At 40.3% G+C, this 18,327-nt stretch overlaps 1 protein-coding gene across 4 annotated transcripts in view; it reads right to left on the reverse strand.

The window, feature by feature from the left end:
* Nucleotides 1-18,327, reverse strand: part of CHRM3 (cholinergic receptor muscarinic 3) — a 283,661-nt gene that overhangs the window by 199,552 nt on the left and 65,782 nt on the right. Inside the window, exons 1-2 of one of the 4 annotated variants that reach the window (XM_030036070.2) lie at nt 17,367-17,444; nt 11,293-11,517 (exon numbers count right to left, since the gene is read on the reverse strand). The exons of 2 other annotated variants lie outside the window; for them this stretch is intronic. The gene's annotated coding sequence lies outside the window, so the exon portion shown is untranslated. Of the gene's footprint in view, nt 1-11,292; nt 11,518-17,366; nt 17,445-18,327 lie in introns of those variants that run through there. One more of the 4 variants, XM_030036072.2, reaches the window with a different exon arrangement.

Raw genomic sequence — 18,327 nt, forward strand, 5'->3', positions numbered from 1 at the left:
CTAGAAATCTGCTCATTGTAGCCAGAGTCTCAATCTGTTCCCAGCCCTTAAGTGGCACAGGTGCACAATTAAGAGTTTATTTGTGACTTCACTGCTGGACACAAAACCTCTGGTTGAAATACAGTCGCACATACAACTGCATGAGAAAAGCGGTCCCTGTGCATCAGCATTATATAGGGACCGCACGTCCCTGCAGCCAGGCCCTGCAAGGTCAGCAGTGCCCCAGCACAGGTACAGGGACTGGCACCAGTAACCACTTCCATCATGAAGGGCAGCCTGGTCCCAGAGCAGAGGTTCTAAGCTCAGTAGAATACAAAAAGTCTCAGATGGTCTCCAAGGATGAAGTAAAAATTTTATCCTGGATTCACTTCTCAGAAACGTGGAGACAGTTTTAGACTGTACGTACGTCTCACTGCCATCTCCACAAAAGCCTTTCTAAAAAAAGGCAATTTCATGAGTGTCCTATGCAGCTATGTAAGTATCCAGATGGAACATGAATTAGCAATTCATTTCATTAACTAGAAAAGTTGCTTTGAAGGACGTGAAAATTATTGACAGAAGTAGTTTGAAAGCATTGTTCTCTATCAAAATCTAAGCTGTCATTTCAATAAAGGCAAAGGCTTTTTCCTAGCAAGCAACCTGCACTGAAAACTAATTAGAAACCACAGGTATTTCTCATGTATTTCACAACCAGTGAAAGGCTAATCTCGAATAGCTAACTGCAAATGGCTTGGCTTGTTCAGATAAAATTCATGAGTCACTCGCACACCCTTGACGGTCAGGTTATACAAGCCTGTCCCAGCGCTGCTCACCTGCAAGGGCAGAGTGGCGAGCGGTCATTCATGCGCTGTCTGCCTCTGCTACTCTGCATGCATCCCTCTGAGCCAAAACACCTATCAAGTATTGGATACATAGTCAGTTGTTGGGTACATTAATTTTCACTCATCAAACCCTATCACAGAGGCGAACATTTTGTGTACCTGTACCTCTCATTCTAAGCATAACTCTTGACCCTCATTCTTTCTTTTTTTTAAATTAGTCAAACCCATGGTTACTGCCTGGTGTAACGTAGCAAAAAGAAAACACAAAAAGCCAGCAGTGCTACCAGCTACACACTGTGCAAACCAGGACGGACACACTGTGTAAATGCATACAAGTGTTAAAGAGCTTTCATGATAAAACACTCAACGTGCAGCCTGTTTTAAATCATTGACTGTATTCAAACTGATTGCTATTTATACAGTTGTCTTTATTTGAATGAGAACCTCTCATTAGGTTTGGTTATGCTAAGATTTGCATCAACAACATGCTAAATGCCAACTGATTATTATAAGACACCGAAGAATAACAATGTATTAATTGTTTACAGCAGGAAGAGAAACTGGATGCATTTGTCCCCCTGTAATGAACAAAACTGGATCATATCCAAATGACCAAACATTTTGGCCCCTGGCAACTATTGTAACTGTTGTTTTAATCAAACTTTGTTTAATGTTACGAATATGCAATATTTAAAAACTGTGGAGTAGTATATTATTGCTTGAAACTCTCAAGTTTGTTTTAACAGTGAGACCTTATAACCACAATGTCTAATGAGTACTGATAAAGTGCTTTTTAGTTGTTATACAAACTCTACTAGCCACTGACCTATTTTCAAAGTGTAACCAATTCAGCTTACACTTACAACAAAAAATCTACTACTCAGAGGCCAAAGGATATGATATGCCATTAAGATGCTATTTTCCAAAAAGAAAAAATGTCCAAAAAATAAATGTAATGAAGCTGCATTCAGAGCACAGTTAATTAAAAGTGCATCTGGCAGCATGCATTGTTCAAAAAAATCTGATTTTTCACAAAGAATTGGCTGATACTAACTTTTCAAACAATAGATTTTCATTCTCAGGAAGGAAGGACTATTTACCTGTGATCCCTGAACAGTGAACACTGCTTGTAGTAGAGCAAGTGAAACTGTGAAACATAATTTACACTTCTCTTGCATCTTTCTTTGCGTTTTTTTCTCCATAGTGATCCCCCACCTCGCTACATCCTCCTTCAGTGTTTGCAATGAATTTAAGGTTATTTGCCTCAACACTTCAACACTGGGATGTATATAAAATTATTTATGATTTTATTGCAATTTATTTTAAAATGAAAATTCTAGTAACGAATTCCTGATGAACAGTGTCAGTTTGGTTTGAAATTTAGGTAGGACTTCACATAGTTACTAGTGGTATCTATTATTTCTGTTGAGTATTTGGATGAACATTTTGCACTTAATTTGCCATTCAAACCATGGTCTTCGTTTAGGCTATTTACTTCAGATCTGCATGAAGCCTCGCAATGCTATGTTGATATTTGCACGTTTTTTAAGCTCTTTGTGGGAAAAATACCCATTTTGCTGCTGTAAGGGAACAGAACAGTGGAGTTAACATCTCAGTTTATATCAACAGGTTCTGAAAATCACTTCTTATATGCATGGTAATAAACTGTGCATTTAATGTCATCTGAGCATAATTTTTAAAAGCTGTGTAATTTTAAAGAGACTTTCTTCCTTAATCAGTCCATGAACTTCCCTTGTCACTCACTCTCTTCCATTAGCAGGACATCAGGTGAAGAAATAGGGCTAATGTATTTCCTGTGAGAGAGCTCTGTTCTGAGGAAATATGTAATGAAAATGTGACATTTGTTCTCCAGCGCTGCGGTGCACATCCTTTCTATGATGCAAGATTAACTTTCATGGCAGTATACAGTCTCTAACAGATTCTTCACCAATGGACATCAGGAACAACTGTGCTCTGTCCCTGTCAACAACCTATTCCTTCTTTTTAAGCTAGAGGAATGGCTTTGTATCTCTTTTCCACCTTGCAGAAAACAGCTGACACACGAGAATATTTTTACCATATCAGCAACAGAAAGGAGATGTCACATGCAAAACTACTGCTTCTCAACACATTTCAATTCTGTGAATGGCCATTGACAGGGCTTGGCAAAGCAAGTATTTGTATCTTTATATTCTATGAACCAAATACTATTTTGGGGAACTACAGAAGTTCTTGTGCTACACAACAGTTAAAACCAAACCCAACTTTTTCTGTACTGTTATTTCATCACCTTTGGCCTGTATGAGATATGAATAAAGTAGGAGGGCAATGAATAAGGTCAGAATTGATGGTTTGAGCAGCTATTCTACTATCTAGCAATAACAGTTCATTAGAAAAAACAAGATCTAAAGAAAATGACTCTTTATCAAGGAAAGAATCCTTATCCAAGACTGACTGGATGGAGCCTGAGAGCAGAACATGGTTCCCTTGGTCAACACCCTCACACAGCAGCAACTGGCTGTCCTTAGCATGTACCCCCAGAACTAATCCTTTAATGAACTGGTGTTAATTAACAATAAACCTCTAAATACACCAGCCACATCATCACTTGTGGAAAAAATAAATAAAGCTCAAAATACCACCTATATTACACTGTAATAAAACCTGCCTAGGAGAAATGAGGTTGCAACAGCTTCATGGCACCTCCTCCTTAATGGATGTCAACACCAGCAATGTGGACTTGGACTCAGAGGTGAGGGGATGAAGACTGGTTTTAACCTCCTCAGAAGGGTCATTCATCCTCCTCTTCACTGGTATGTAGGACACCCAACTTGGTGCAGCAAATACCCACCATACACATTAATTGGGATTATAAAATATGAAAATAATCCTGGTTTCTTGGGAGCAAAGATGAAATTTAAGATGTGGGGGAAAGAAAGCAGCCATTTCAGAGTCTGTGGATTACAGGATGAAGTCTCACTACATAAGGTAATTTAAGCAGTCAGTAATTGACCATTACGCAGTGCACAGATTGATGTTAATCATGACCCTATAAATAAAACTATTCATCTGTCTTTCCATTCATGGCCTTCATATTAGTTGCATTAGTTGTCTTCATCTGGCAACTTTTGATGTTACATGTTTGTCTAGAGTTTATTAGTTGTGATTCCCTTACGGTCATGTACTTGGTTGCTCTGAAGACTTCCTCTGGGGCCCCAGATCTTGCTCAATTCTACAGATCCAGGTGTGAAATGCCGATTCCTCCCTCCCTCCCACCCACCCCTCCCCCCCAAAAAATACAATGAGAAGGAAAAAAAAGTTGCACTTCAGAATGGAAAATAACTTATCTGTGTCATCTAACCTGAAGAAAACTCAGTGGGGGCAGTGCGAGAAAGTGGGTTATTGCAAAATTGATAGATTTGAGGATTATTGGCAGGACAAACTTTCCTGGTAGTTTTTCTTTCAGAAACACACAGGATAGTCAAATATCTTCCCAAAACTCCACATCCTGCTCTGCTGACTAGCAATAAAACAAGTGCTGAGCTCTCAACTCCTCTGCGCATTGCATACTGCTTTTTGCTAAACCATACTACCTAGCTAAAGCATGGCCAACATTTATGCACTTACAAAGGTACAGTCAAGCATCAGCCAAAAACCCTCAGGGATCTTATAGTTAGAGGTTCAAGCTAGAAACATATGGGCACTTCTCAAGGGATGCAGCAGATAGCACTGGAGGATAAACAAGTTTTAAAAAGTGGTTGGTAAGAAGTTGTAAAGTGTCAGTACTGTACCTCACCTACCCTGTACATGGATCAGCTACTGAACGTTTGAAGTGTTGCTTTACCCCGAAGCTTGCTAGGGATGCTCTAAGCAATTCACAGGCTGCCTGTTTAGAGCAGCAGGTTTGGGGAGAGGGAAGGGTGGAACCTCAAATCAGGGAATATAGGAACCAGGAAAATTACTGTCTGTCTCTTGGGAAGGGAGCCATCTGGCCCATTTGTCAGAGCTTTTTCCTCTGAGCAAGCAACCAAAAAAATAATGGGAGATACCAGAGGCATAGTCAGCAAATTTTATTCTCATTGAGAGAAGAATTGTATTGGAAGTAGCATCCTGAAAGTAGGAGGAAAATCACAAGAAATGGGAAGAAAGTAGAGTTAGAAAGTTTCATTACATTTATTTTTCTGTGAAAATACCATATAGCAAAATCGCTAAGGAACAAGTAATTTTGCTATAATGAAAAAGATGTATGAAGTTCAAAAGGCTGTGAGGCAACAGAGAATATCCATCAGTTCACAATATATGCAGCTCTTTAAACTGCTGAGCAAATTAGTTCAGCAGATGTCTTCTGTTATTGCGGCATAAGTACATATTGTACAAACCCCAGACAAGTTATATTACTGATTTTTATATGGGTGATAAAACCCAATGTTTAAAAACCTATTTTTATTACTGTTTTAGCATAATTCTTACTGTAACTTAACCCCAGGCAACAAAAAAAGACAAAAAAAATCAGCAACGTTTTCCCTCAAAATTAACACTGCTTCCCTGACCAAGATGATGTTAGCCCAATCTGAATATCCTTTTTCTACATTACTCTTGCTCTGTGCTGTTATAGAGTCTTGGAAGGTCCTTTTTTGGGCGAAACAAGAAGAGATAGGCAGTATTTTTTCTGCTAATAAGATATAAACAAATAAAGAATTCAGATACTACAAGGATGTACTGTACTTTGCTATGTGGTAGATTTATTAGTAATAATTATGAGAATAAGTTACACACAAAAATCATTAAAGGGAAATTAAAGGCTTATGCTAAACCTATAAAACCTACGACCTAAAGGCTAAACTTCAGATATTAAAAAGCTTCCAAAAAGCAAGCAAGAACATGCTATATAGAGAGGGATAATCACTTCATAAACTTTAGGTAGATGTCTGAAGAACCATATCGTTCTTGTTTTGTTTCATTAGAATAGGTGTTAGAAATATAAATAGAAAGAGAAATCAGTTTTCAGTCTTGATAGACTTCAGTAGCACACCTTCCTTTGAAACTCCGCTTTAAACTGTACCTTTTCTGTAGATGAAACAGATACAAATGCTTGTGCATAAGAAACAGCAATATTTCTACATTCAAAATAAAACAACTCCTCACCCGCTTCTCAGTGGATTATAACTTTGCTGATTCAACCAATTGGGCTATAGGTTTCTATGCCAATGGACTTTTTCTGCTTTCAAAGACCCAGAGAGAATATTTTAGTCATTTTGAACTTATACTTTGAGGAAACCCCAGACTACCCAGCCCAAATGCTGACTTCATTTCCTCGCCTGGTAACCAGGCTTGAAGAGTTCAGCAGGTGGCCCCCATGCTCACAGACATCCCTGTGAGCACAGCGGCAAAGCCTCGCTCCTCCTGCTACAGACGGACGGGCTGACAGGTTTCTACCTGCATTAAGGAGGTCAGGCAGTGTGCAAAGAAAACTGTTTTAACACCGTGTTTGAATGGTAAGCACCGGCATGTACTGCCACAAGTATTCACTGACACTATGCTACTCTCCCTCTGCCCTCTGAAACAGGCAGCTATTGAAGGAGAAGAGCAGAAACACCCAACACTTGCTGTCACTTAACAATTAACTCATCTGAGAGGAGAATGATTGCACGGCTGGTGAAGGCTTAAAAGACAGGTTATCATTCTTATTCTACATTCTATTTGAAAATCCCATAACAAAACTATTAGAATAATTCAATAGAACATCAACAAAGAAAGATGCTTTCCTTAAAACACAATACTCTTCTGTGGTCACAGCTTTATCCCTCTATCCTTAGTATTCATGATCGTTATCGCATACTACCCACAGAACCATGTAACTTTATAACTGTGCTTTATACAAAATAACAAGATAATTGCATTCTTAACAAATCCTACAAGAGTACAAAACTGTGATCCTGTATAACAACTGGTATCAAAAGGGTAAGGGGAAAGAAAAAAAAAAAAGGCAGCTATGATTGTTTTACCCTGGTGGAATACTAGAAATTGTTTTATTTATTTCATTTAACAAATACAATCTATTTATTGCCTCCTTTTTTTATTTTTATTTTTTTCATATGAGATTACATGTAAAAAGTGATTTCTATTTCATTCAGGCACATTCCAGAGTACATGGTATCCTGGAACTTGCAACTTCTAAAAAATTCCAAAATTTTGTTTGAGACGCATTTTTTGCTCAAGAGCCATCCTTTTCACATGGAAGATGCTTAACCTTATTACCAGTTGCAAGCTTTTTTAAAGTATTAAAGAATTTTGAAAAACTAGTCTGAGTTTTGAACACACACAAAACAGATGTGTGTGTTTGTTTCCAAAGAATAAGTTATAAGGGAGGATGAGGGGAACATGTTTTTTTAATTAGATTTGTGTTTTGTTATTTTTGTCTTTAAGAAAGAGTGGAGTCCTTGTTAAAAAAAAAAATCTGATAGCTAAAAATGCCTTATAAGTGTTTCATTTTCATTAGTATTTTGCTACCACTGTTGTTTTTCTTAATAGAAAGATGATGTTCTTCCCAGAAAGCCCACTGTACATTGTGTCCATTCATTTTGCAATTTGCTTCAAACAAAAGTCACGTAAGCTACAGGAAATCAAGATTTCAAATACTACAGCATTCCATACAGTACATCAACAGTGCAAAAATAAAATCATACAGAAGAAGGGCATCAAATTTAACCCTATTCTCCCCTGCAAATAATTAGAAGGATACATGTGAAATTCCTATAAATCTTTTAGGTACTCATAGAACATCCACTCCTACTGTATCAAAATTCAAGTTCAGACATTCAAAATAATAGAAATATCATATTAAGCTTATCAAGCTTTTAACCAAAATGTGCAACGCCTAGCTGTAAGAAAATTACAGCACTGACTGAGTTCAAATCTTCTGGTTTCTCTATCCAAATCCTACTGGCATAAAATGTAAATGTGACAAAACTAGAGACTGAGAGGAAATGTAGATTACATTATGGTAAAACAAGTTTAAGAGCAGGCTTAATACTTTTTACTGGCAGTGATCACAACTTCACTGGACAGTTTTTTTAGTTTTAAAATCTGTAGTTCAAAATCAGGCAGATGAATGCATATGAGAGGTAAATAGAGTAGAACAAGTCCAAGTGATATGATTGCTGCCTCAGAAGGGATAATTTGGCTGTAACTACCAAAAAAACCCAAGGAGTCTTCTCCAGAAAAAAACCCCTAATTTGAGATAGTAGGTTTCTTATTTTCACCAATAACTTCATCGAACGATGTACCAGTCATACAAGGAGAGACAGAGGAGCTGAAGACTGCACGTTCCTTTCTGAAAAAAACATTTGCTTTTAAAGCAAATCACCCATGAATTAATGAAAACAATGAGATGCTAAAAAATCCTGAACAAAGCTGCTGAGGAAGTACATGCCAAAACCATAACAACCCTAGGGTTACCTCCGAGGCTGGCTTCTACAGCTAAGATATCTTTGGGGGGGGGGGGAAGAAAAGGAAAAGGAAAAAAAAAAAAAAAAAGAAATACTGATTACCTATGTGGCATTTAGTTTCAATACATCCCAATGAAATCAATAAAGATCAATACTATCTACACCTTTAATTGCAACAGTACATGACAATTCTGACAGGATGAGATCTGAAACACACTGACTTTTCCTTCCACATAGAGTTAACCAGCAATTCCTCAGACAGTCTGGTGACAGGGAACTATGTTTATATTTTAGATGGTGACCAAAGTAAGTCAACAAACATTAATGACCATCTCTTTCCAGACAAAACAAACCATTTCTGTAACAAATTTTGTTTCTCCAAAAGTTTCTAAAAGACAGTAATTGTAAATGTATGATTTTAATCTCACCTTGTGGAATTTGTGCTGAAGTTCACTTTGTACATCCAGCCAAACTAAAGATTTTCCTGCCCAGTGACCTGAAAACACTTGATTCTCCCAAAGATGCGAACATCTTCCTTTATAAACCAGACCATAGGCCATCGAAGTGAGACAGCTGAAGGCTTTCTAATAAGAAATACAGGCTTACACATTTTATTTTATGTAAAATATGAACTACATCATAACTTCTCCATATCATAGTTGTTTCTTCCAAATTACAATTTATGCATGAGTAGTTTGTTTGTTTTTCTTTCCTTTCGTGCTTTTCCTTAGTTCCTTCTCGTGCCTGAAACAACTTTTTCTTCTTAAACACGCTGTCTTCTCAGAAACTTGTAGGAACATAACAGTACTGCACTACCTCTGAAAGGGATCCAACAATCTCAGACTGTCACTTCCAACAGTGGCCAAAAGCAAATTCCCAGGCAGTAATATAAGTGATCCCCAAGCACACCCCACCTTTTTCCCACCCTTCAGACACTTAACAAATCACTAAGCCACATGTGGTGGTGGCTTCTGTGTATGGTATTATCTCCAGCTCCTAAAATCCCTCTGCAATTCTTTACGCTTTCCATCACTATCCCACATAAGTTTGCATCATCAGCAAACCTTGCCACTCAGATGCTCTCCAGTAAGAAATATGTTCACCTGAATTAAAAGTTCTAATGTCAGGTTAATCAATTTTTGTAACATCAGCTACCATGAAAACACGATAATACAAAATGAAGAAACATCCTCTTTACAAAATGAGGGTTTTTTTTCCCCCCAGTTTTCAGTGAAAACTCTTCAAAATGGAATGCAGATGTGAGTGCTGTGGTTTCACCCCAGCTGCCAACTAAGCCCCACACAGCCGCCTGCTCACTCCCCCTGCAGCAGGATGGGGGAGAGAATTGGAAGAGTAAAAGTGAAACCACTTGTGGCTTGAGATAAAGACAGTTTAACAGGTAAAGCAAAAGCTGTGTGCGCAAGCAAAGCAAAACAAGGAATTCATTCATCACTTCCCATGGGCAGGCAGGTGTTCAGCCATCTCCAGGAAAGCAGGGATCCAGCACACTTAATGGTGACTTGGGAAGACAAACACCATCACTCCGAACATCCCCTCCTTCCTCCTTCTTCCCCAAACTTTACATGCTGACCATGACGTCATATGGTCTGGAATATCCCTTGGTCAGTCGGGGTCAGCTGTCCCGGCTGTGTCCCCTCCCAAATTCTTGTGCCCCCCCCCCCAGCCTCCTCGCTGGTGGGGTGGGGTGAGGAGCAGAAAAGGCCTTGGCTCTGTGTGAGCACTGCTCAGCTGTAACAAAAACATCCCTGTGTTATCAACACCGTTTTCAACACAAATCCAAAACATAGCTCCATACCAGCTACTATGAAGAAATTAACTCTATCCCAGGCAAAACCAGCACACTGAGTCTCCAAATTGTAAGGTTTCTACAAGTTTCAGGATGAATAGGTACTGGAAACAGACACTAGTAATGAAAGAATGTCTAGAAAAAAAGGGCAAGAAACACTCAGCCTTAATCTGTTTTGCCTTGCAGCCATTCCACCTGCTGGCACCAGGCACATGTGCAGTTCTGTTCTAGCACCGTCCTTTCTGAATTGGGTCCATCCAGAGAGAAAAGGATAGGAAGATGTGGATGGCCTAAGACAGAAAACAAATCCACAGGAAATAAAGTTTATTTATTTTCTTTGCTTATAGAACAAACTGTTTTAAATTCCAGATCTAATTGAACACGCCAATATCGGGGAAAAAAAAAAGATGCTGTTTTATATTGGAGTACTGCATCCAGCTCTGGAGCCCTCAGCACAGGAAAGACATGGACCTGTTGGAGCTGTTCCAGACGAGGGCCATAAAAATGATCAGAGGGATGGAACCCCTCTCCTGTGAGGACAGGCTGAGAGAGTTAGGGTTGTTCAGCCTGGAGAGGAGAAGGCTCTGGGGAGACCTTACTGCAGCCTTTCAATACTTAAAGGGGGCCTATAAGAAAGATGGGGACAAATTTTTTAGCAGGACCTGTTGTGATAGGACAAGGGGTAATGGTTTTAAACTAAAAGAGGGTAGATTCAGACTAGATATAAGGAAGAAATTTTTTTATGGTGAGTGGTGAAACACTGGCACAGGTTGCCCAGAGAGGTGGTAGATGCCCCATCCCTGGAAACATTCAAGGTCAGGTTGGACGGAGCTCTGAGCAACCTGATCTAGTTGAAGATGTCCCTGCTCACTGCAGGGAGGGTTGGACTAGATGACCTTTCAAGGTCCCTTCCAACCCAAACCATTCTATGATATACTAGTGTATGAAGCAGCCAAAGGTAATAGCAATAGTTTAGTAATGGATGAATTTACTGTGCAAGTATGTGAGAAAGGTAAGTAGCAGAGCTTAGAAGGCACATTTTTATTCTTCTGTAAGAAAATACATCACAAAGGGAAAACCCCATTGCTGTGAAAAAGGAAGAAGAATGGTCTGTTACTGTTCTCCTATGTACAGAGACTGCAATTGACTAGATATTAGATATCGAGAGAGGGGAAGAACTGCGCCTATACTGAGCTCTGCGCAAAATTACATGTACCCGGCGTTGAATGGACAACTTGGAGAATGCTCCTCATCTTATCGCATGACGGGCATCCTGGCAGTCTCCATCAGCAAGTCAAACAAAGCACCCAGTGGCATGCCTGGTGGTAGCAGAGCTCATCTATACAAGAGCCTTTCTAAGGCAGATAATCTTTGCCTTCCTGGTGAGATCTGGAGGAGCTCTGTATTTCCAGTGGAGACAGAAGGGCTCTAAGCAAATGTCCTGCAGAAGCAGAGCAACACATGGGAACGAGAAAGGACTAGGACTGACTGGGGGTGTCAGATGGCGTAAACCTGTATTCATGTCTGGAAAGTTTCCTTCAGCTCTTCTATCTTAACATTCCAAGGCTCAAAGCATTTTAAAAGTAAAATAAGCAACTTAACTTTTTTAAAATCTGAAGATGACAACACAAAGAACATCATCTTCAAACTTGTATCAACCCTATAGGACATTTCTTGTTTGCCATTATCGGTAAGCCTTCAACGGACCTCTTCCTTTTCAAGATCTTGTGTAGAACCTGTACAGTGGCTCATTCTGCAAGAAATCAAGTACTATGTCATTGGCACGGGTCGGGAAGACAAAGTTAGTTAGGCAGTTGTGTTACTGCTTGCAGGACTACCTCTTGGACCTCCCCATACGCTACTGAATACACAGCTTACTACTGCTGCATCACGTGTATGTGCCCAGAAATATGCAGAAAGAGTTAGAGAAACACAAACAAGTAAATGCCAAATCCCCAGGCTGGGATTTTGTAGCCTAACTCTTAAAATTCATGGGAATCTCCCTGATTTCAAAGACCTGATAGCTCCTTAAGCTAAGCAACCTTAAAAGATTAGCATCCTGAAGGAAGGCAAGAGAAAATGCAAGAATAGATATAAAGGGGCAGGAAGCAACCATGTGGTAAGAGGGGAGGAGAATCACAAAGTGAAAGGCTGTGAACAATATCGAATCAGATTTTATGTGCTCGTCTCAACAGCTCTTTGAATTAAGGAAAGTAAAAATCAGTGCATGCTTCAGGGTGAAGGGGAGGGGAGGAGGCTGCTGCTGAGCAGGTACCCGCGCACCACCTGAACGTCAGGAAATTTCTCTATTCGATACAGAGACAGAATTTGTCACCTCATCCCCTGTTTGCAACTGTTCTGAACAAGACGCACAGCCGCTACCATGGAAGGCAGAAATGACTTCAAGCTCTCGAGATCAACAGCTCAGTACTTGTATGGTATTTACCGGGGAATGCTGCCAAGACACTGACCTCCGACAAGGCCGAGAGTGTGTGAATCAGAGATGTTCAGCATAATCCCCTCATAAAATCTGATGGTGAGTCACCAGGCACAAACAGCTTCCTGCTCGTTTTGCAAACAAGGAGAAGGCAGGAAAGGGATGAATGAATGAATAAACGGTTTGTGTATTTCTCTTCTCTGAAATGCTGGCTCCAAAGAGAATACAGGCAGAGGGAAGGCAGGAGTGGTACGAGCACAGTGGTTGCGCATGGATATCATGTATGCAAAAGCGTAAAGGAAAGGGTCACAGAGAAAAGAAAAAAAAACTAAGACACAGCTCCAGGCAGGAAGAATAATGCTCTCTTAAGAGACTGATACTCAGACAAATTTTCACCTTAAGCATTCCTTATCATTCTTAGGCCTGAACAAGTAATGTCCGTCTTCTCCATTGTAGAGCTTTTACAGTGCTCTTCCCTAAAAGATAAGTATTCTCTAAAGTGTAGCTCTGTAGTGAGCACTGAAAAAATGTCTGTCTTCTTCAATTACTCCAACTATTCTGGGTTTCCAGATAAAAGCATTTAAATGACACTGCACGTCATAAAGGGTTTTATGAAGTTATGGCTGGACAGACAACTCCAGTTGTACATACCTATATACCAACAATTAAAAAAAAATGTCACCTGTGTTTCCTAAAGGCAAAGAATCAGAGAGGTCTATAAAATCCTATAAACTTTGAGTTTAAGATGTGAAAAGGACCTACCAGGTGTCCATGTACAAAGCCACCTTCAATACCATGTGAGAAAGTGAGTCTTTTAAAGGATGTTTTTTCCCCTATGAATAATTAAAAGGCAAAATTCTCCTTACAATTTGTGCCAGGTAGGGAGTTGTAGCTGTACAATTTTCTCTGAAATCTGCTAACATCTCACAGCTAACTTACCTATTTTTCAGTTCATTGCTTGGCTAGAGATACCCAAATTAAATCTGGACATGTTATGTCCTTGGAGTCACCTGTTTATACCATGCGAGTGTCAGGAGGAGATCTGCTTTCAAAGACAGCAGTGTCAGCAGACACTGTTGTGATTACGGTACCAGACTGACTTTCACAAGAAGATGATCCATTCCTTGCTTTAACATACAATTCCTGCAAGGCCTTGAGAAAGTTCCTTAACTACTTCATACTCCACCTTTGAAGAGGATTCAGGTGTGTGAGAGCCTATCAGGTTATAAGGAATTATATCAAGAACCCAGTTTAATCAGGTTGCACCTGGATTCAGATTCATCAATTCTCCCTAAAAGGGATTCCCATTTTTTAAACATGTATTTTGGCTTCTGAAAAAGGTGGAAATTTAAATTAATATTTTTAAATGTTTATTAATGCTTCCTGCTGTAAATGTGTTGATAATTCTGAAGCACTTAAAATGCTTTAGCATGTAGCCAAATAATATGAAAAAATGAGCTTTCATTTATATCGTATTCCTTTTTCAATTGTCAAAATGCAAGTTTTCTCTGGTTTATCATTTTCTGGAAATGGCCAGTTTTACTAATCACAGATATCTACAGAAGGCTCATTTGGCTATTTAGAATTCCCTTGTGCTCCATAAAAGGCAATTAAAATAAAACTTCATGTTAAGATGTCTATCTCATCTGATGCATGGATGATTCATTTCTGCTTTATTACTTTGATGTCCAACTGGATTAAACTAGGTTTAGGATAGCAGAAAGAACTAAAGGAAACGAACCAAAAAGGATGGGCAAAGGAGGGGAGTGAAGGGACCCAACACTTTCATCTCAGAAATGCAGATGTCTCTTAGAGCTACAGGAAGCCTTCACATATTGAACCACCTTTAACTTTCCATGTTTTTGTCAGAAAGCCACAGGGAGGAGACCTCAGCTCCAGGGACAGAAAGCCAAGAAAACATAAAACTGCTCTGCTCCATTCCAGTGCAGGAATTTATGGTGCCTCCAGGTGCCTCTGCATAACCATGGCGATTTATGCTGGAGGACCTGAAGTCACAGTTAGGAATTCAAAGACTAAGGGTAAAAATACTAATTTCACAATCAAAACCAATTTGAGTTTGGGAAAAAGTTTGTTCAGTAAATCTGTGTCTCTGCCTACTAAGGCAGAGAGGTACTCCAAGGCATGTATATTCCTCCAGATTTGTGCCAGTGTAAGTGATGTGACAGTCCAGAATTATTTTTTAAAAATGCTTATTGAAAAGAACAGCTCCTGAGTCTCAAAGGAAAAAAAAGGTGTTTCTCATTTGCAAAAAATCCCACATACCATACCGATTGCTGCATTATCTGACCAGCATTTTTACTACATTTGACTCAGCTGTTTGCAAAGTAGCAATTACACATAGTGAATCAGTTCTCACTCATTCTTTAAAACATCTAGAGCCATCAATAATGTCTGATGTACAGTTATCGGCAGTACACAAGACAGGGGGTTCAGCCTTACAACCACAGGATAACAGATAGAGCTTTCTGTATTTTTACTTTTTAATGCTACTTTTCATATCTATTTTATTTTGAATCATCTGTCTTTGTAGAAAGCTTTTTTTCTTTTGCCCCTGACTATTTTTCTCCCATTTTCTGTAATGTTGTTGTAGTTTAACCCCAGCTGGCAACGAAGCCCCACACAGCCACTTGCTCACTCCCCCTGCAGCAGGATGGGGGAGAGAATTGGAAGAGTAAAAGTGAGAAAACTCTTGGGTTGAGATAAAGACAGTTTAACAGGTAAAGTAAAAGCTGTGTACACAAGCAAAGCAAAACAAGGAATTCATTCATCACTTCCCATGGGCAGGCAGGTGTTCAGCCATCTCCAGGAAAGCAGGGATCCAGCACACCTAATGGTGACTTGGGAAGACAAATGCCATCACTCTGAATGTCCTCTCCTTCCTCCTTCTTCCCCAAACTTTACATGCTGACCATGATGTCATATGGTCTGGAATATCCCTTGGTCAGTTGGGGTCAGCTGTCCCAGCTGTGTCCCCTCCCAACTTCTTGTTGTCCCTCCCCAGCCTCCTCGCTGGTGGGGTGGGGTGAGGAGCAGAAAAGGCCTTGGCTCTGTGTGAGCGCTGCTCAGCTGTAACAAAAACATCCCTGTGTTATCAACACTGTTTTCAGCACAGATCTAAAACATAACTCCATACCAGCTACTATGAAGAAAATTAACTCTATCCCAGGCAAAACCAGCACACGTGTAATACCTTATAATTTTTTTCTGCACAGATTTATGCCAGTAGACTTGTCTCCATGCTGCAATGTGAGAGTACTAGTAATAGGAAAAGCAACTAAATTTGTCAGAAGTTTTCCAATTACTCTACTGACAGGACAGGCATAAATCAAGCTACACCACAGTCACCAAAACTTGTTCTTTGAACATCTAACCATTCAATGATGAGACACTGTCAACATCTCATACAACAGAAATTATCTGTTCCCTAGAAGTTACAGCCTGAAGTCAGAAAGCAGGGTTTCCCTTTATAAAAGATCTATGAATTACATTGCACTTCCTGAAGATCTTCAGGAGTGAATCTCAGGCAGGGAATGAAGAACAGATATTAAATAACTTCCTTGAAATCTCCTTACAAATTGGTGACAGAGATAGGGATGCAGGGAGCTTTTTCTCTCACTGTGGTGCCAATCACCTGGACTACACCAAACCGTGTTTTAAATTCTTATATACTTGTATTTTTCTTGTCATAGTACATGTTACTGAGGCACGGAGTCACCACGAAACTAAAGAAAGGACATTGTCACAACACACTGTGCAGCTTACACATAAAACACAGAACCCCTCAGGATTACTATGATTAACTGTTACTGTACTGCTCAGAATTTGTACATTTATTTTTAAATTCAGAAGTAGAGTGTTATGTGGTAAAAGCATAACAGGACTATTATTAGTGGCAGGATTCATGGGAGAAGAAATCCCTACATATCACTCATTCCCAAACCAAGTCTTCAGATAAGTGCACTAGGAACATACTCTCTTTGTAGGAAAGAGCCTATCTTGACTTTCCACATGCATTTCACTCCAGGTTTACACTGGCCTTTGTGAACATGAACTGTGGTTCTGGAGCAGCAGCTCGGGGGGTGAGCCCCCGCTGCCAGTGACATCAAGGCACCCAGCACCAAAACACATCCAAAGAGGGATCTTTTGTTTTGTAGTGCCTTCCCCGGGATCATGCCCTGCCCATGGCCACCCAGGGAGCCTGTCCTGGTTTCAGCTGGGATAGAGTTAACTGTCTTCCTAGTAGCTGGTACGGTGCTATGTTTTGAGTTCAGTATGAGAAGAATGTTGATAACACTGATGTTTTCAGTTGTTGCTAAGTAGTGTTTAGACTAAAGTCAAGGATTTTTCAGCTTCTCATCCCCAGCCAGCGAGAAAGCTGGAGGGGCACAAGAAGTTGGCACAGGACACAGCCAGGGCACCTGACCCAAAGTGGCCAACAGGCTATTCCATACCATGGGACGTCCCATTTAGTATAGGAACTGGGAAGTGGGGGCGGGGAATCGCCACTCAGGGACTAAGTGGGTGTCGGTCGGCGGGCGGTGAGCAATTGCACTGCGCATCATTTGTACATTCCAATCCTTTTATTATTGCTGTTGTCATTTATTAGTGTTATCATTATCATTATTAGTTTCTTCTTTTCTGTTCTATTAAACCGTTCTTATCTCAACCCACGAGTTTTACTTCTTTTTCCCGATTTTCTCCCCCATCCCACTGGGTGGGGGGGGAGTGAGTGAGCGGCTGCGTGGTGCTTAGCTGCTGGCTGGGGTTAAACCATGACAGAGCCCTGCCAGCCTTGGTCGTCCCAGCTCTGCAAGGCATCCCCAGCATCATACCTGGCCACGCTGGCACCTCACTGCCTAGCCAGGGGACTGCTCAGAAAGCTTTGTCCTCATCTTTAGGCCTGAGCACCTAGAGAGAAGAGGAGGAGAGGTACATGAAGTGAGAGAATCCAACTAGGGTGACACGTGGACCCAGAAGCTAACAACTTCTCCCAGGTTCTACAGCATAAGGCTATGTCTGTGTTACTAATACTCACGGTTGGCCTTATTTGAAAGAAACCTGGAGAAGCCGCCTGATGGGGGGGAGCAGAAGAAGCCACAGAAGAAGCCTGAGTAGGGGAGTGCTTTAGCAATAGCCACATGGTGCCCCTGTGACACAGGAAAGGCCAGCTGGCCATACAGATGGGATATGACCACGAAATACATTCAGTAGAGCACACTGATACATTGAGTCCATCATGGGAAAAAACAGTACCAATAAGCTGCAGACAAAAAGCAGCCAATTAAAAATAACTCAGAGAATATATCAGTCTTAAAGACGTAAGCAAGATTAGCAAAGCCAGTTTAAAAATATTTGCAAAGCAGAGAGAGAAGCATGTGATGCTTACTGAAATAAAGGCTGCTGTCTCCCTTCCGACACAAGCCACAACAGGTAAAAGCCCTAAAAGCACACTCTAATGAACTAGCCATTGCCCAGAGACTTACTCGTGCTAGAAAATGGCACCACTCAACAGAGAGCAGACGGGTTGGAACTGGAACAATTTCCTTATGGTGACATTTCAGCTGTCAGTTTATAGTAACTGAAGCGTAACAGAGCACTGCTGCAGAGATGCTACCCACCTGCTCTGATGACAAGGTGACCCTTACATTAGATGTCCTTTCTGAAGAAATGGTATGGATGTTCCCCATCTCCTCCCAACACCAACTGTAATTTTTATTTTTTATTAATAACATAGCCTCTCAAACACACTGTTGCAATCTATTTGGAAAACATAGTTTTATTTTACTTTTGCTT

This window comes from Aquila chrysaetos, chromosome 13 (assembly GCF_900496995.4).
Source record: "Aquila chrysaetos chrysaetos chromosome 13, bAquChr1.4, whole genome shotgun sequence".
In the NCBI taxonomy this organism is placed as follows: Eukaryota; Metazoa; Chordata; class Aves; order Accipitriformes; family Accipitridae; genus Aquila; species Aquila chrysaetos.